The 18,204-nt window shown below is 39.5% G+C and overlaps 1 pseudogene; it reads right to left on the reverse strand.

Annotated features, from left to right (window-relative positions):
- Nucleotides 1–426: 426 nt before the first annotated feature.
- LOC148299158 (uncharacterized) lies at nucleotides 427–753 on the reverse strand (annotated as a pseudogene).
- Between the last annotated feature and the right edge of the window lie 17,451 nt (nucleotides 754–18,204).

The raw sequence follows: 18,204 nt of genomic DNA on the forward strand, positions 1-18,204 counted from the left end.
TCCCAACCCCAACCCCATCCCAACCCCAACCCCAACCCCAACCCCAACCCCAACCCCAACCCCAACCCCAACCCCAACCCCAACCCCAAAATGGGAAGCTGGGAAATATTCCAAAAAATTCATAGAGAACAATTATTATAGAAGCATAATTCAATGTTGTATGTGCAATAAAACAGAAACCATAATGCGTCTATGTAAATGGACATGCATATATATATTTATTGCGAAATCGCGACAGAGAGTTCATTGTAAAAGCTTGCATTCACAAGCGAATTGTATCCAAATTACATAGCCTTCCTTGGATATATGAAATAAGTTGCCAACGGTGATAAATGATCATTTTGCTAGTTTCATGATAGCATTCACTGAATCATCATTGGTTTCTCTCAGGGCTCTGATTGCTTCAGCCTTTGAGCATTTACTGTATTACATCACCATCTTAATATTATCGGGACTCAATCCTTCTTCTGAAAGATCTTCGGCAGTTGCCTCTTCGGCTTTGGGTCCGACAGCTTTGGATTCTGTCGATTCAACTTTCGCTTCTTGGAGTCCTTCGGGGCTGATTGGACTAGTGTACTGATCCATTTCGTTTTGGCCGGCTTGGAGGCCATCGAGGTTGGGTTTACCGAAAACGATGTAGGCGTTTTCGCTGCCTGGAGATTTCCACACATCTGGATCATCGATGCTAATCACGAAGTTTTTGCCCTTTTTAATGGTGACTCTGTTGATTCCAGTCACAGGCTTCAATCCCATTTTGCTCATGGCCTTTTTGAATTTCTTCTATCCTTTGGTGCCTTTCTTGCCATCGTGGTCGTGGTCGTCGCCTGAACTGTGGTCGTCGTCGTGATCGTGGTGATCGTGATTGCAGTTCTCCCCATGCTCATGCACCTACTTTTTGGCTTCTTATTAACTCATGGTAAATTGTGATCTGAAATTATATCGAAATATATGGATTAAACTAATTTAAATATTCATGTCTTTGCAATGAAGACCATGGCGTATTCATTTCGCACATATATTCTTTATTGCTTATTGGCATTAGTTTTATTTGTTATCAGGCCTATATTAAATGAAGACTCAAATCAAACGCCCGAACAACAGCAGGTCCACAACCATCCACAAGGCTATGAACCGCACTGGTACTAACAGCGAACTGCCGCATATTAGTGCCAATCTTTATACTCCTCGCGCCAGACACATCAATAGCACATATTTAACACAAATCAGCAAATAAATAAATGACAATGTCGAGTATGAAGACGCAGGATCGAAATATCTCCAGAAAGAGCAGACGAAGTTGAAGAACATTCTGAAGCAAATGAATGATGATACAGTACAAATATTGGCTAATTACATTCCTAAAAAGGAAAAGAGTAATCACAATAAAACTGCCATCTCGGTGCTGGCTGTTCATGACAAGTAAGCCGACAACAATTCGCAAATTTTGAACAGGTATCAAGCAGATATCGACAGGCTGGCAGAAATGGCCTAAAAACTCGAATCACACGATAAGTCCTACTTCGACTCTGAAATCAGGCTTCTTCAAGAGTAAATATCGGTCCAAAAGGAAGTTAACTACGCAATCAAAGTTGAAAACGAGAAAAGAGGGAAAGCGATCTCCATCAGCGAAGACGGCTTCGATGAAGCGACGATTCGGAAGCTATAAACTGACAAATACATCTTGGAGCATCGAGCCAGCAAACTGAAATTCGAAGACGCAAGAGTCCATGATTAAATAGGACAGTATCAAACGAAGCTCGTGGAAATTGCCAGCAAATATAGAGAAGCCGAAAAGTATATGAAATAGCTTGAGAGAAAGTAACAGGAAACGAACAACAAACTAACAAAATAAAAACACTATTTTGCAGCAAAGGCTTCAGCAGAGGGCTTCCGAAAGAAGAACTAATTTTATCTTTCCAATAACCAGTATAAGTATTATCTCGCCCTCCGGAAGCTCGACGCCACCAAGTCTTCAATCAAGGAGTGCGAGTAGTTCTAGCAGACAATTAATATGAAAGTAGAATCTGCCAAATAGCTCATCAACAAACTGGAGAAAAAACTTAAATCAATTAAAGTAAAAAAACAATAGAAATAAAGGACCCTTAATGAATTTTTATCGCAAAACAATTTGGCCAACCGCACTGCAAGACTCAGCGAATTCGATGAAATGTCAGGCAGCAAAATCGATGGAATGTCAGGTAGCAAAATTCGAAACAATGCAAAAATATTAAATGGCTTCTAAGAGAACTAAGATGAGCTCCTCCTGCCATAAGTTGAAAACCAGTCAATGAGACAATATGAAAACGAAGAGTAGCCGTAATATATATAAAATAATCGAGCATTGCAGTCAGCATCATAAAATTTTGAGGAAGTTTCATGAGACAAATGCTGAGCAATAATAATAATCCCTGGTATGATATGATTTTCGTATTCATTCTTAGCTTTAATCCTATTGAAATATCAAGCTCCCTTGCATCACTCGGTTCGACTATTCTCGGCTTTGGTGCCTAGCGAAGGGTGATAGGTGATTTAAAGAGGAAAATGATATATGAATCTGGTCTCCTTGACGGTGAAGGTGAGCACCCTGCGAACAACAAAGATTTTGCCGGACGTTAGTGCTTACTGAATCTATTGGGAGATGTTGGTTGTGATGAGCACGGAAAACTGCCCCTTCCCTGTCAACGTCATCGATTTGGGCTTGATATCTATCAATGGATATATTTCGGGCTAGAGGCCCACAATCTCAGCATTCACAGAAATAGTCATATTGTTGTTCAGCTTGAATGGTATCCTGCACTCCTTCTTGCTCTTGTTCTGCATTATCGACAGCTTGGTGACCCGGCTTTCCGATGAGTCGCTCATTAACTATTTCGGGCAGGACAGATTCGGCACCTGCACAATTTGCCTCAGGATGACCAAGAGGGGGTCATAGTCTTCAAGCTGCACAACGATTATGCACTTGATATCCAGAAAATAATACATAGGGGTTTTCACACCCACCTTAAACTCAATGTTTCTTTTGCTCCTCACTTTGATCCGGTAGTCGTCATAGTATTCAGACTGAGAGGCCTGCTTCAAGCCAAAGACGAGTTCCGGGGAATCACTCAGCGCCTCATCCTCGCATACGATGGACATGGCCAATGTGCAAGTATCGGGCAGGTCTTGCTTGAGCGTGACTGTCATAGTCCTCTCGTGGACACTTCCGGGCAGGCACTCCCCAAAATGCAGCTATGTGAGGCTGAGGCTAAGCAAATCCTATATTTTGGGGCGAACGTATTCTTATGATCTCTATGACGAGGAACTATCGAAGCCACAATCGATACTGGAGGGGATTGACTATTTATCCGAAGGCTTTTATTTAAGGTCAAAATTAGGGATGTTAGTGACTTCCCTAAGAACTCTTTCTTCCTGCATCGTCAGTTAATTTTATAATATTCTATTTCACAAATAAATTCGAACTCTCCTATCACCACATCTCATAAACCCATCTGAATACTATTAGAGTGAGGTGATAAGTACTCTGAGCAATCGATGGAAATTGGAAATACTGATATTTTACATTCCAGGTAGCTAACTATATTAATTTTAAAAGTGACGAATAGCATTCGACTTGCTACTATTTATTTATTATTAATTCCTCAGAATTGATACGCAGCTTCGATTGTTTACCATGATTCTGATATAAGGCAATCGAATGGAATTTATATTTAGTTGTTCTAAAGAATGCTTGAAATTTAATGATGCCAAGAACGAGTGAAGCCGTAAGGTAATGGCTGCAGGAATATAGTGTAAATAATTTTAATAGTAATGAGTTAGATGAAATAACTCAGCAGGGAAAATGCGAAACTCAAACAAATGCGTTATAAAAGGTTAGCAGCAAACGGTCATACAATTTCAACCAATAGCAAACCCAGCAGACACAAACTAGCCACAAACATGATAGAGTTTCCAGTTATCGAGCAGTAGGAGCCAAGTGTATTAGCGATTTCTCCGATCACGCTGCTCAGCCGCAAAATCCGGGATTAGTAGATCAACCGCAAAAGCAATTACAAGGCATTGAAGACTCTGATAAAAAACTACGAGTAGAACAAAAAACGGAGCAACAGCGAGAACATGAACATGATCGGGTTGGACATTAAAAAAATGCACTATAATCAGTCCTAATTAGGCTCCTCTCTGAAGAAGAAGCCAGCCAAGAGCTATACGATTCAGTAAAGGAGCAGTCCGGCCAAAGGACTCACCAAATAAAATACAAGATCAGTCATAATCCCCCAAAATAGCCACCGCAACTCGAGATAATTTTACAATGATCACAAATCGGTCACTCACAATCCAATGTCCAGGAATTAGTCCTCCATAGTGAATTAGGATCGGCTGAGCAGGGCACTTCACTCAGACAAATTCGATTAGGACTTCTCAGTCTGCCTCACAAGCCACATCAGTGCGGAATTCCCGAACCCATCCAGTGAGATATCTCCCGAGTTCCTAGAAAACCACGCAAAAATTGTTGGCTCGATCAATACATCGCCCCTGAAAAATAGTCGAAGGTCGCCCAGAAAGCAGCCTTATTTGTATGAGAAGTTGGCTGGTAAGTAACTCTTTAAAAATGAGGAAGTCAACTTAGTCTACGAACGGAGAATCAGGAGCTACACTGATTTCTTGTTCAAGCTATTTTATGCGCATAATGTTTACTTTGATCTGGATCTAAAAAATGAAGAACTATCAGCCAAGGGTCAACGCTTTAAGTGCTACATTGGCCCGGGAAACAACTCTGCTATGGTGAAGGGCCTCTTAAAGCGAAGGTACTGGTGGAATTTCACGGAAGATGCAGCCTAAGCCTGTTTCGCGTGGACCCAAATAAAAAATAACCACTTATTCAGCCTGCAAAAGCCAAGCGAAGTGCCCTTAATGAGCCAATACAAGACGAAATGTGCTTAAACGAAGGAAAACCAGCAGAGAGAAGACTAATCCCCAGGCAAAGAAGCCACCGCACAGGCCAAGATAATGTTTTCCAAAACAGAAAATTTGCAAAAGGTTGAATTAGGCTCTAGAAGACTCAACTAAAACTCATAGTTCTCTTCCAGGAAGTTCAATCTGAGCTTGTAGAGGCAGAACAAAAAATAATAATGCAATTATAAGGTTCTGAGCCAGGAAGATCAAGAATCATACAAGTTGTATATGCACAAATACGAGCTGCATAATTGCAAGTACGAGCTGCCTAATGGCAAAGTCCAAAAATCGTATGCGTACCGTCATGAAAAATGCAGCAAAGTGCTTAAACAATTGCAGTATAAGCAGTAAGTCATGCTCAATCATCTTCCGCATAACTATCACCTGGGCAATAAGAAAGCACTGTTCTATAATTTGCAGGAGTATTACTAACTGCTCAACTAAGACCCCTTCTAATACATTCCTCTAACTTTCCATATCCAGAACGGGTTTAAAGATCCATAGTATAATCGCTTTCTCCTGTTCTACAACCGCCGCAAGAACACCATGAAGAAGGAACTGAAAGAAGTTTAAAACAAGTATGGGGAAGGCTATGAGCCAGCTAAAAAGAAGACGAGAAACATTTGGATTGTCAAGCCTGGAGAGAATTCGAATCAAGGCAAAGGAATCACTGTGATTGATTAAATCTATGAACTGAACAACATTATAAAGCGAGTCGGGGAAAAATCCTCAAAAGCAGACTCGTCTTCGAGCTAAGCCGAAGGCTCGCTGAAGAAGACTTACATTGTGCAAATATACATTGACCGGCCGTTCCTATATAATAGCCGCAAGTTTGACATTAGGCATTACTTACTCATTACGAACCTGCATGGAGTAACCCGCGCGTACTGGTATCAGTAGGGATACATCCGCACGTCATCTTATGAATTTCGGATCGATAACTTCGAGCCTGAGATTCACTTGACAAATGATTTCGTCCAGAAAAAATACCCATAGTACGGAAGGTATGAGCCATGCAACAAAGTGTCTTACTAAGAGTTTCAGAGGTACTTGGACGCGAACTACAACGCCAAAAAGTATTCGTTTAAAAATGACATCCTCCCCAAGATGAAGAAAATGGGCACCGATGCTGTGAAGAGTGTGTCTCTGAAACTCTCTCCTTCCAATTTGGAACACAACTTTTAAATTTTCGGACTTGATTTTATGATCGACATGCACTTCCGTCCTTGGCTCATCGAAATCAACACGAACCCCTGTCTCGAGTGCAACTGCCCTTTGCTCGAACGCATTATCCCCTATATGGTCGAGCAATCTCTGAAGCTTTCGATCGACGTGGTGTATCCTCCCCCTTCCCACTACCCAAACACTTGCAAGTTTTATGCTCCATTGATTGACTTAGAAACATTCAAATATGAGCTCATATACGACCAAAGAAGTGATGGTGAATCAGTAGCCAAATTGTTTTCAGCTAATTCACACTCGAAGAACGCTGCCAATAAAAAGATCAATCCTATTGATATTGGTGATATGGAAGATGATGAGTGGTTTGGCGATGATGGAAAATAAATTCCCAACCCCAACCCCAACCCCAACCCCAACCCCAACCCCAACCCCAACCCAACCCAACCCCACCAACCCCATTAGGCCCATTCGTTCATTTGTTATTGATATCCATCAATTATATTAATCTATTGCCAACAGAAATATTTAACTTTGTTCAACATAATTAATTGTTGTTATCCTCAGCATGATTGCATACAAATTACTCAACACGGATATAAATAATAGCAAATGTATGTCATTCACATTAATCGACAATTATCCTTCGTTTGTTGGGGAGTCTTTTTGATTGTTCTTTCGATGGTTTATCTTTTTTCGTTGGGGTTGCTGGCCCTTCTGATAGATCTTTAATTTGAAGTTGTAGGAGTACTTTCTTTTTCAAGTTTTCTTAAGTACTTCCCAGACACATCATCGATTTCAATTGAGGATTGGTAAGGCTCATAAAACTACTTGGTCACTTGCTTATCCCATTAGGTCTTGATCGAGATGATGTTTCTCGGGACGATTAGGCGATCTCGGTGGGATTTCACTTTTATCCAATCATACACGTTGCTCTAAGCTGCCGATATATGGTATATGATAGATTTTAACAAGCACTTAAGCCATATATAAGGTGGCTCCTCATCGAATCCGATTTCCCTCACCCTTTTGAGCATCTAATTGAATTATGGAAGGATCTATACCCCCCCAAACTCATTGTTCAGATCAGGTACGGACCCAGTGTGGAAATATATCAAAACCAAGACAATAGATTCGATGTCGTCTCTCCTCGAAACTTCGTTATGCTTTTTAAATTTGGAGGAGCCATAAGGATTGTCAAAATGGTAGGCAACCGATTGTTTGTCGGGAATGTGCTGGTGATTTTTCTTTTGCCTGAACCTTTTGCAATCAATGAGATCGCTGAGGTATAGCTTGTGAATCTTGCTCCCCCTGCCGAATTGGAAACTCTTCGGCCTGATATTCCTGTGAATCAGGCCCTTCGAATGCAAGTTTTATACTATTTTTATCATTTAGATGCCCAATAAGCAAGTGGTGGTTGTGGAAAACTTCCCCGAGCATTTATTCAGCTGTTCTTGCAAGTCCAACCCTAAATACTATAAGATGATGATAATCTCCCCTGAATTAACTCCACTCCAAAGCATGAGGGGGATGCCTATGTGACCTTGCATTACTTGCTGATAAGATGCTTCATTGAGCACATTTCTTTGATTGGATTTATCGAGTTTCGATTTGGGCTGTATTTTGGCAACAGCCTTTTCCCCAGAGTTTACATTTAGGAGCAGCCAAATGCTCTTGCTGTAGGTCCTTAAGATCAATTTGACCTTCCTGTATCTTTAAAGGATGAGCTATTCTGCGGCGTCTTCCTGCATGAGTGGATGATGTTATATATGTTAATCGCGATTTAGATTAGGTTTGAGATGACCGTAATAATCGTTTGATGACCGATATAATTAAACTGAAATGTCGAGAGAAACAGCCGGATTTTGTCGTGGCGTAATCAGCCACAAAAAAGGCAATTTCTCCATGGACATTAAGAATGTGGGCTTGCCCTACTACCAATCGACCAGCAGTACTTTCTTGAAGAAACATTCATTAAAGGAGAAACTAAGCCTCAATCTCAAATAGCATCTTGTCTGCAATACCAGCACCAATTCTCAAGCCGACACCAAGCCCAAGAGGAGATTCTCGCTCAGTACTTCTATCAATATATCCAGTCAAAACCTCAAAGGAAAGCAAGTTCGCCAACATCGAACCCCCAGGGCTACAGGAAAAAACTAAAAAGGCTGAAAAGCTCATGAGCGCTGAGAAATTTAAGGAGGCCTCTCTCATCTTGAAGCAGCTGCTTACAAAGGACGAATCCACTTCTGACAAGAATAAGCTATACTTCATGTACGCCCAATGCTTGATGGCATTCAATAAGTATAAATAGGCCGAACAGTACTTGTCGAAGTACCTGGCAAATAATACTGATTCCTATTATGCGCTTATTCAACGGGGGAAAATTAGAATCGAGCTCGGAGCCACATAGCTCGCTATTAGGGATCTAACCAATGCGATCCATCTGAATCCGTCGAACCCTGAAGCTTACATCGAATTAAACTATTGCTACGGGTAGTCTGGAAATAGCAAGGAAGCACTGAATATTATATTGTAAGGAATAAATAGACAAGCAAAATCTCCCGAACTTATACTCAGAGGGGTCTAGGCGATACTCATTTGCCCAAGACTTATCACGAACCCTGAGGAAAAGATTCAGCTCCTCGAAATAGCTTTTAAGGAATTGCGTAAATAGAAAACAAGTGCTTCTCCAAGTTAATCACAGTGCTTGAACGGCTTAATTTGCTAGTTTCAAAACCAATTAAGCGAAGCTTGCATTTACTATGAGGAATGCTTGAAATATAACAGCTCCAAGCCAGCTGAAACTATCGCCATCGAGAGACTCATCCGTTGCCGTATAAACTAAAGAGACTACTACTCTGCATACCACACCATCAGCAGAGTAGCAGTGTTGAGCATAAACTAGAAGTACATCGAGCCCTACGCCATCTTTTTAGAGGGAGTGATAATAATCATGAAAAAGAAGTACCAGGAGGGCATCGAAATACTCTAAATGCTCGAAGGTGAAATTTAGAAAACCAATGGTCCTTCAAAGAATTGTGAAAACATCAAGATAAAAATGCACTCCAAAGCCACTCAATTACTTAAGCCACTTCTTTTCAAGTTTATGGCATATGCTCATTTTAAAATAGGCAGACATGAGAAAACAGTTGCTTACTATACTTTCTTGCAAGAATTCGGTTATGACGAATGCTCGAGCTATAATCTCCTCTTGGCCGAGGGAATCTTGGCAGTCGAAGTTCACAATAACTATCAGTTGGGGATGGAAAAGTTTGAGCAGGCCAAATACATTTACACATCAAAGGCTGAGCCCTACATCTACACAGCCATGACAATAGTCTATCGGTAAATTTATAGGCATAAAAAGAAACTGCATGGGCTATAAAAAAGCGAATTAGCATCAGCCATCGTGCATGCCATATAATAGTTGGATGAGGCAGACGAACTTACCAAATCCTCAAGTTCAAATTTGCTGTTTCACCGCTCCATCTTGCACTTATTTATTCAAAACTATGAAGAAGCCCTGGATGACATCAATCTCTGCATATAAAAGGCCTAGGAAAACGAGCCAAAGTATTTCTATCTCCGAGGGCTATGCTATGCGATCCTCAGATAAATCAGAAAAGCCATCAATTAGTTCTCAATAAGCCTATCTCTAAACCAGCAGCATTATGTCAGTCTTCTCGAGAGGGCCAAATGTTTCTTTTTATTGGGCGAGACCGAAAGCGGATTTACAGATCTGAAAATGTACATGCAAAAGAACTCAGAAGACTACAACGTTCACAAATGGATTGGCGATTTGCTCTACGAGGGGTACTCATATAACGATGCATTCAAGGCCTATGAATAAATCTAAAACGAAATCATTTTCGAAGTTGAGCTTATGAAGGCAAAATGTCTCATGCGTGTAAATTCCATCGAATGCGCCCAAAGCATTATAAATAAACTCGTCAAACACGAAGATTGTAACCAAAGTAAACTCAAAATAGATCAGCTGGCATTGCAAGTCCTGAAAATCTTAATCGCCAAATCAATTGAGAAGAAGGAGTTGGTCAGAAAACTAAAGGAGCTTAATGGTTAGTTGGAGATGAATAACGTCGGGTATATTTTTGATCTCATAGACTGCATGACTGTGCTGGGGCTGGGCAGCCTATATGCTTCCAATTTCTCAGAAGCATATGAATCGTTTATCTTGGCAGCGGAGTTATTTCCCTCGTTAGAATAAAAAATGAAAATGAACCTTCAATCCGAAATATCGGAATAAAGCTACAGTATGTCATTGCATGACATTTATCTCAACATGATCATTGCTTTACTCGGCATGAAATAGCAGAAAGGAGCCCTCCGGATGCTGCATTAATAATTCATGAGCACTTTAAAATCTTAAAAATCAGTTGAGTACACCCAGAAACTCATAACCTTAGTGGAATCTCGTGAGCAACCCACCTAGCCATTATACTTAGAGAACTAAAACATGAAAAATGATAAGATAAAACTCAAGGCTCTCGAGCTGAAATTAAATGGCATCAAAATAGTAAAATATCCGTCATATTTAGAAATGCACACCAACTTTTAGCATCTATCATAAAAGTACCAAAGATTTATACGCTGACAGCGTGATAAATCGGATCGTCAAGGCACTTCACCCAAGCTACATCGACAATATGCCCGAGGGGCCTTGGATCAAGAGAAACGAGCATGGAGTGATATTCACGGATCACATGATTTAAGAATAAATCGGCTTCTCTCTGGTGTCATCGATGAGGGACCAAAATAATAAAAAGCCCAATGGCCAATGCTAATCCTTTAGCTCGAACTCCCATGAGCTAAGTTCTCGGTAAATGCAAATGGAATAATTCAAAAAGCAGATGGCACTTGACCCTGCCATCGAGAGAAAACTCAATCTGCTCATCAAAGAAAGCGAAAGATGATATCTTCTAACTTACAATTATAATTATTTTGAGTTAAATTATGCCTGGCAAAGTTGCTATTTATTTTATCCAGATCTTTTGATAAATATATTACAATCCTATGTAAGAATCAACCCTAAAACTCCCTCGTGTCTATTTTTTCTTGTTCATTAACCCGGCAAGCGGAGGGAAGATCGGCAGCAAATATCTCACAATCAAAAATAGAAAAATAAGGTTCAAATCCTTCAAAAACTGTACATCTGTTTATTTATATGATTTGCTTTCCGACTCCTCGAAAGCAGCAGGATTGAAAAAGGCTAAGAAAAAAACGAATGAGCAAAATGTCATAAATGTCATCATCTGCGGGGGAGATGGAACTGTTGTTTGGGTGATTTAAGAAGTGCTGAAGTTTGGAATAAAAAACGAGTTAGTCAGATTTGGAATTATTCCGATTGGAACCGGCAACGATTTTTCGAGGAGTCTTAAATGGGGTGGAAGCCCGATAGACTTCGAATAAGGAAGGACTTAAAAATTGAAGAAAATAATAAAAGAGTGGAAATGTGCCGACGTGAGGAAGTTTGATCTTTGGTAAGTGCATATTAAAACCCATTCAGGAGGGAAAATACTAATGCCTAAATAGGACTAATTAGCTGAGGGGATCACTGAGTATCATAGAACATTTTCCAACTATGTGGGAGTGGGAATTGATGCAAGGGTTTCTTTCAATTTCGAAAGAAAAAGAACAAAAAATAAATTAATAAATTTAGTAGTTTATGGGTGTCTCGGTTTGTGCTACCTCTTCAAGAAAACATATAAAATTAATGAAATTGTTGAGGAAATATACGAAAGAAGCCATTCTTAGTATTATGACTGTAATCAGGAATAAAGTGAAATCACAATGGCAACTTAAAGAAAAAAAGCGCTTTCGTCTGAGAATGCTGACAATAAAAGGAATTTCACAATTAGCCCGAAATAAAAAGGACTAGTTATACTAAATTGCACAAGCTACATGTCAGGAGTTCAAAATGTTTGGAAAAGAAAGAAATCATCCCATATTTAAAACTCATTGGGCTATTCGGAACAAGCCTACAATGACGGCAAACTTGAGTTTGTGAGTTTCAAAAATGAGCTTGAGCTCGGCCTCGAAAGATATATTAACATTTGTTCAAAGGTCGGCCAAGGATCGGGTCCTTTCCAAATAGAATGTTTTGAGGATGCATCTCGAAAAGTGTATGTTCATGTGGATGGCTAAAGCTTTGCAGTATATGGCCTCAAATAGATTGTGATCAATATCTCAGCATTGACAGAAAACGGACAAATAAACACTCTCGTTCGAGTTTAATGATCATTGCTTGTAGTTGTCATCTATTTATAATTTAATTATGAAGACAGTGTTATTGGGGATATTCACGAAAATGCATTCCTCATCGCAATCTCTTTTATCCTATAACTTAAGCCATTCGTTTGTAGTTTCTGATTTGAAGAAAGGCAGTCCGAACGGGAGTCTCAAAAATTATTTCAATAACCGCATGGAACTTTCAAACATCGACTTACTGAACATATTGGAGTCACTTCAGAACAGTTGGAAATCTTATGAAATCACGAAGGATCATAGATTTGTTCACTTGATCGCCAGAATCGAGCACAATATAAAATATTTCGGAGTTAGCTAGAGATTGAGGATCGCCAAATCTCTCACGAAACTAAATTACAACGAGGAGCTGTTGAAGAACGTAATTGATAGCTTATCCACCAATTTGAAAATCTTTTCTTTGGATGAGCTAGCAACTGTTCTTTATGTCATGGCCAAAAGTAAGCATGTTAAAGTCTCAATCATCAAGGAAATTTCTAATGTCATGGTTCATCGGCTTTCGGGCAGCTCGATCCTCCTCATGCATAAGGGGCGCGTCGTCAGTAAAGCCAAATAATAGAACTAGTCGTAAGTTTAGAGCATGTAACAACTATAACAACAGCAGAGCATGAATCAACAGCAGAGCATAAGTCAATAGCAGAGCATGAATCAACAGCAGATGCAATATACGAACTTAGTCACAGTTTTGTGGTCATTGCATGAGATGTGCATCACAGATAAGATATTGTCAGACTGCATTATGAAATAGCATATCAAGCCCAATCTATAGTAAATGCCGATATCCCTTGTTCCTTTTTTCTTGACTATTCTCGTGAAACAAAAAATGTTTAAAAAGAGGTGTTTTGAACAAATTATCAAAGTGCTAGAAAATCCAAATCAATAAGCCAGCCTTTAAGCTTTAAATCCCTACCAGTTAAAAACTCTGATATGCGCAGTGTGCAAATCTGAGAATTCTCACAACAATTTGATATTATGGCTTCTTGAAACATTAGTCATCAAGTGTGAAGCAGGAGATCGTAACAACAGTCTTGATTGCTTATCTGAAATCGAAGCCTACCAAATCATATCCAATCTCTGGGAAGCCAACATCTACAACGAGAAATTCTATTAGTTTTTAGCCAATCATATCCATTCCAATGACCTCACTAAAATACATCCCTGGCAAGTTGTAAAACTGACGACAATTCTCCTGAAATGCGATAAGAAAAAGTTTGATGAGTTATGCAATCGGCTCGGAGAACACATTTGGAGTAAATTCAAATATTTTACGGCCAATTACTAAATCGATCACCCTTTCAGAATATAATTGCGAAACCTCGTCTTGAAGCATAAATTGAAAGTGCCGAGCCGAATCGCGAAATTCATAACAAAAGAGGAAAGATAATTCCGAAACCAAGAAAACTTGAAGGCAATTAGCAATAGTAGTTCAAAGGAATAAAGCCAAGAGAATCATAATGCAAAAATAGATAACAGTGCTGAATAAAACAAGGGCGACTGAAACTATTTCGTGAACCTCGTGATGACTAATCATATTATAAAAGCAAGGATCTTTGGATTTGTGTTGATATTATGCGAACCAAATTGGTCATTTTATTGATATATTTGATCATTCATAGCTGTTGCAAAAATCCCTTGACGATATCTTCGATAAAGGCTATGAAAATATTCTTTTCCTCCTTTAGTATTTCCATTATCTCCGCCTTGTTCATTCTTTCCTGCATTTCCATCAAGGATATGGCCATTTAGGTGAAGTGCGCCTCAATAATGTCCTTGATTTTTATCAACTTTTCAGACTTATTGCCATATTTTGAAGAACGCATATGACTCTTGGTATTCGAGGAGGAATCTATGTTCATGAAATTTTTGGAATTTTTAGTATACTCCTCTTCCCATAGTTTCTTATATCTGTTTAGTTCCTTTCTTTCGGCTTATATTTGAAGGATAAGCTCCTCTTGTTGGGCATAGATTGCCTTGCCACTTTGATGATTCGAATTTACTTGCAATTTGGCCTGTTCTTGGCAATAAGTCTATACTTTTTTCAATAGCAAGTCATTCTCACTCTTCACTTGCCCTACTTAGTCGTTTAGTGTGGAATTGAGTGTTTCGAGTTGTTCAATTTTCTTCAGGTTTTCATTATTCACAGCATCATAATGCTTTTACTTTTCATGAAACTGTTAATTCAATTCAGCTTACAAATTAGTTAACGCGCGAGATGTTTGCTTATAGTTCGATTCCAATTCAACATTATCTGCTTTGAGTTTCGAGATTTGAGTTTAGCATTCTCTTAAAGTCAATGTCATAAATGCAGTTTTTTACTTGTGTACTTTGTTATCGTCGAGAAGTTCCACTTTACTTTTGGTGAGCTATTTCAGTTATCTTTGGAGTTAAATTGCTATATCTTTTTCCTTCTTGCTGCTTTACAGGAGAGAGTTATTCAAGATCTGAAAGTCAGCTATTTTTATCTTGCCTTAATTTACAAAGCCCTTGAGTTCTCCGATCTCGAACTACATTTATCTAATCCGGAGTTAAAACTCATTCTTGGCTTCCTACAGCAATATAATTTTATTCTTCATACTCTTTCGTTATTGCTAATTTTGAGCAACTTGCTTCTGCAGCTCAGTACACTGCTTCTGGATGGCCAGGTAGTCTGCGTCTGTGAAAAGAACTGTGAACTATTAGGAGTCTGACATCAACAAATATATATAATTTCTATTTATAAATATTTATAACTTGCAAAAGAGCCCCCCGATGAAATACGACCAGAATGATGGATATGTCAATATATAGTGTTGGAGTAAAATAGTTTGCATAAACAAAATCAATTACGCCAGTGTTCATTATTAGAGAACTGATTTGAGAGAATATGGATTGTAAATAGATAGATGTATGTATGTGGTGATTAAATAAGTAATTAAGAAGAGTCTTTGGTTACGGAATCAATCAGTCGAACAAGCACTCGTCATTGTAGGATTCATCGATGGATTCGCTCTTTTCGAGTTCGAAGTTTCCAGAGAAGTTGGCATATATAGGTAATTCGCTGATGAGCTTAAAATTCATGAGCTTGTCTGCTTGCATATTGGTTAGCCTCTTCTTCTTTAAGTAGTCATGGTACTTTCCGATGATGTTGGAGTAGTTGGACTTCAGCATGAAATTCTCGAAATTCTTCATGCTGTCGAAATTGTCCAATTTTTTCTAGGTCGGCTTGCTGCTTCTGACAGTGCACGACCGACTCACTTCCACTTCGTTTTAGTTATCGATCGACTGCAGCGAGTGCATGTTACCGTTTGCATTGTCGTAATCGATGAACATCAGTGTCCTGTTTTTTAGGCTCTCGAAGGTTATCAGCTTTAGTTTGGTCTTGTGGGCTCTCCGGCGGTAGTTGGGTACACGGGTCTGAAACAGTGACTTCTGTTTTTTGACAGCGAGGAACAGGTTAGGCATGTAATGCCTTGTAATATCCCGGAGAGATGGCGCTTCAAACTAATTTAAATTGCTGCGCAGTAGCATTTTCTATTTGAGTTCTCCGATTCCTTCGAAGTCGAGCATATTCTTGTTGGTGCACTACAAAATGTCTTTGCGGCTGAGCAGATACACCACTGAGTTATCAGTCGCAGTCGCAATTAGGTCGATATCCTTGTTCATCACAACTGACGAATATCCGAAAACGTTCAGAGCAGGCTTATCAATGTTCGGTGTTATTTTTTACAGCAGCTTATACACCTATGCATTTTTACTCTTGATTTGCAACTCGATCTTCGCAGAACCCGTATTTATAATGGCAAGGTATCTTTGCTTCTGGTTCACAGATTCGACCATTGCGCCACCACTCTCTGTCTTCTATTAAGCAGCATATCCGCCATCGTACATGGGATTGTCCGACTCTATCTCGGTGCTTGGAGATTTATGTTCTACACTTTGATGCTTGTCATTCTGGAAATATTTATTTTACTTGAGATGCACTTGGCTTACGATGTTAATCCTCTCTCCTTTCCTGTAGATTCTGCGAATGAGCCTCAGAGCAATTTAGTTTTGAAAATTGACAGTAAAGTACGTGAGGAAGAATATGCTTTTTTTGATGACTTGAATATTGGTCTCGAGTATGAATGAGTTCCTGACTGCCGGGCTCACCAGCTTCAGTATATTGGTTTCAGACTGGGCTGTTAGAGGAATTTCCTTCTGAGCCTCCTGGTAATGCACGATTTCGTTCTTGAATTTATGGTACAACCTGCGACTCAGCTGGTAATGATCTGAAAGTTTCTTGATAGTGTCAATGTAGTTGTCGAACTCTTCATTCTTCTTACTAAACTATTGGGCAAATTACTTGATTTCGGCGACAGTGAGGCCGATCACATTGATCATATAGCCGAACATGGCTGTGCCAATAATCTGCACAAATGACATGATGAGTATCTCGTAGAACCTGGTCGGGTAGATATCCCCGTAGCCGACTGTGACCATCGTGGTGACTGCCCAGTAGACAGCACTCACATAGTTCTGGAACCAGATCGCGACATCTTGCTCTTCCACTGTCTTCTTGCTCCTAAACAAAATCAGCCAATTGTGGTCGTCATAGATGTATGTCATCAGATACATGAGCAGGCCCTGAATTAGCAGAAATGTACAATAAAGTGGCAGATGATGATCGACAGCAGGAACAGTTTGAGAAGTCGAAACTGATTTTTTAAATCCATCGACTCGATGTAGACCCCGATCGATTCGAAGTTCTGGTCCAGTTGCGACGTCCTTTCGATCAGAATTGCACATACCACAGCCAGCAAGATATACCTTAGGGGCTGCTCCGGGGAAATCAAATCAACGAGCAAGAAGAGTATATAGGTCGCCAGGTATCCCAGAGGGAGAACCACATCCTTGCGAAAATCGATTGTGAATTATGCCTATGAGTCAATGTTTTCATTGGCTGATTCAGGAGGCTACTCTTGTTGCTTTTGGTCTAAATATAGGACCACCGCGAAGGCCTACTTGAGCAGTATCTTTATGGCCAAAATTGCCGCGAGTATGCATCGAAATGAGAACGGAAACAATCTTTCCAAATTTTATTCAACTGAGGCCTTCGACAAAAAAATTAGTTCGATCGAGGACATCCAGAATATGGTGATTAGAGTGAACCCTTAAATTATTTGCAGAATTCTCCAAAAGAAGTATCGAAATTCCAGTTAATTTTCAAACGTCTATAAATTATACCTTTGAGTCCCTTCGTACTCCGACCCCTCCCCCTTTTTTTAGTTCGATTTCAGATCTTGTTCCCAGTTTTCATGCACAGAGTCCGGCACTTTTCGTGGGGCCACCAAATACCGAATTTTTTTTGCAAAGTCATGAAGTAGTCGCCTCTTTCTGAGCTCTTGAATGGACAAAGAAATCGGCGGCTCTGAGTCAGTCAAATCCTGTATTAAATTTTGCGTAGTGGATTAATTCTATGGAGTTATAGGAATAGATTGGCGGCGATTGATTGGAAGAAACAACTATTTTTTATACTTTTCAGTGAATTGTTTAACATTCTCCCTTTTCAATTTATAATGCTGCACCTTATTGGTTTTCCGCTTCGATGGTCTCATGTTTGTTCTCTAATATTCTGTAGATATTATAAAGATTATATCAGATCGAGGCGACAAAAATAAATATTATTAAGGCAGATCTCAATTATTGTCATGAATAAGAAATTGAAAGAGTTTACAATCCAATGCGGTCAAATTTTATTGATAATTTGTTTTTGGAATGAAAATATCAGAAGAGATTGACAAAATAGGTTTGGTTGATACAGTCTGAAATTCGAAT

Source organism: Brachycentrus maculatus, unplaced genomic scaffold (assembly GCF_059751285.1).
Source record: "Brachycentrus maculatus isolate JH-2025_06_01 unplaced genomic scaffold, ASM5975128v1 h1tg001303l, whole genome shotgun sequence".
Classification (NCBI taxonomy): Eukaryota; Metazoa; Arthropoda; class Insecta; order Trichoptera; family Brachycentridae; genus Brachycentrus; species Brachycentrus maculatus.